This window comes from Psammomys obesus, unplaced genomic scaffold (genome assembly GCF_907164565.1).
Source record: "Psammomys obesus unplaced genomic scaffold, mPsaObe1.curated_primary_1811, whole genome shotgun sequence".
Taxonomy (NCBI): Eukaryota; Metazoa; Chordata; class Mammalia; order Rodentia; family Muridae; genus Psammomys; species Psammomys obesus.
Genome location: NW_026596287.1, coordinates 103,026 through 104,893, shown reverse-complemented (window position 1 = coordinate 104,893; position 1,868 = coordinate 103,026). Strand labels below are relative to the sequence as shown.

Genomic DNA, 1,868 nt, shown 5'->3' with positions numbered 1-1,868 from the left:
CAAACTAAGAAACTACCATATTAGAAGCTAGAGCCGAAAATCATCTCTATGCTGTCAAACGATGATTTTCGGACTAGTTCACATGCAAAGGAAGTCTGTAAGATATATCACAGACAGGTCCTTGAAAAAGAAGTCTTCTTTACCTAACTCCAAAAAATTAACTGATCTTTCCTATATAGTAACGGTTGGGGAAATTTGACTTCTGGGTCTATCCCTATCAAAAAGCCTGATCTCTCCCTGTTTATATAACAAGTTTCCTATTAAAGTAGTTCCAGAACGTTGGGAAGTGATTTCGCAAACCTTTGAGGAAGAGGGGAAGGTACGAAGACAAAGCAGCCAGGCTGGTCCAGAACTCACGAGGAACTCTCCTAAGCTTCCCAGGGGTCAGCCACCTCCAGCAGCACTTGTTCTTAAGGTAACAACATTGCAGCAGGTTGAGATGAAAAAGCCAAGTAATGTGTCTCCCAGTAAACTCTGGTGGGGTGGGGAGTGGGGAGGGGGGAGGGTGGGAGGGGGAGGAGGAGGGGAAAGAGGGTGGCGGACTGGCCCACGCCTTTAATCCCAGAATTTGGGAGACAGAGGCAGGCGGCTCTCTTCGAGTTCAAAGCCAGCCTGGTCTATAAAGTGAGTCCAGGGCAGCCAGAGAAACCCTGTCGTGAAATACAAACCAACCAACCAACCAACAAACAAAAAAGGGACTTTTGCCTGGACCGCATAAAAGGAGGGACAACCTAAGACTGATGGCGACCACCCTGGCCAGCTTCTTTGAACCAATAGGTGTGTGCATCAAGGGACTGAAGACCCAGAACTTCCAACTGACGCTGGGGCTTCAGCTCAGCACAATATATTTTTTTTTTTTCCCTTAATCTGTGAGCTAAGTAACGCTGGAAAGCCTCTGAAGAAAAGAGATTTAAAAACGGACTTCACCTCCACCCCGCCATACAGATATTGAACTTTTAAAAGTTGGAGGTTGGGGGCAAGCCGAGTCATCGCACAGACATTGCGAAAGCTTCTCAGAGGGCGACCGGGTCCGACTCCAGGAATACGAGCATGCAAGAAAAACAGAACAAACCCGGACAGGTAAGACAGGCGCTAGTGAGGAGACCGAGCAGGCGTGGTGCTCTGCGACTCCGCGCTGCGGGGCGGAGGCGATGGAACTGCGATTCCGCTCGCCGCCCGCACGGGGGCGCCGTGGAGGCCGCCGAGCCCGGGGTCCGGGCGCTCCCGGCGGGCCCGCGCGCGGCCGCCCGCGGAGCAGAAGGCCAACTCCGGGCATCGCACCCCCGGGCCCGCCGCTCGGTTTTCTTCGCGGTCCGCGGTCGCTTCCGCAGGCCGGCGGCGCGGCAGGACGAAGGTCCCCGTCTTCGAGACCGTGGCCGCGCTTTCGCTTCTCTGGCCGCGGTCGGCTGCTCCCGGGGGAAGGTTTTCAAAACCGGTTTTAAAACTTACGTGGTTCGGTATCTCCTAGGCGAGTGCTCAGATTAGTACACGGCGAAACTGTAAGAAAAGAAAGGAAAAAAAAAGTCACCCTGTGTCAGAAGTGGGATTCGAACCCACGCCTCCATACGGAGACCAGAATCCCCGACCAGGGAAGCTGAGCTTGAGTCTGGCGCCTTAGACCACTCGGCCATCCTGACACACGGGAGGCGAGGGCACATTTCTTACTGATACAGAGACGGCCGCGCACTATTTGACCTGCGAGGTGTCTGCGGTTAGGGTCAGAGAGTCGGCATACAGATTTGCACACTTCAATCAACTTTGGACAGATAGGATTTTATGTTTGTTTTTATCAGCACAAAAGTAATGTTTTGTTTTGTTTCACTTTCTGCAAAGATCAAGTCTTTGCAGAACAATTTGGGGTTAGTATA

At 52.4% G+C, this 1,868-nt stretch overlaps 1 non-coding gene across 1 annotated transcript; it reads right to left on the bottom strand.

The window, feature by feature from the left end:
• Positions 1-1,532: 1,532 nt before the first annotated feature.
• Positions 1,533-1,637, bottom strand: Trnal-caa (transfer RNA leucine (anticodon CAA)). The gene is made up of 2 exons: positions 1,600-1,637; positions 1,533-1,578 (listed from the first exon to the last, which is right to left on the bottom strand). It is a non-coding gene; the product is annotated as a tRNA-Leu (tRNA).
• Between the last annotated feature and the right edge of the window lie 231 nt (positions 1,638-1,868).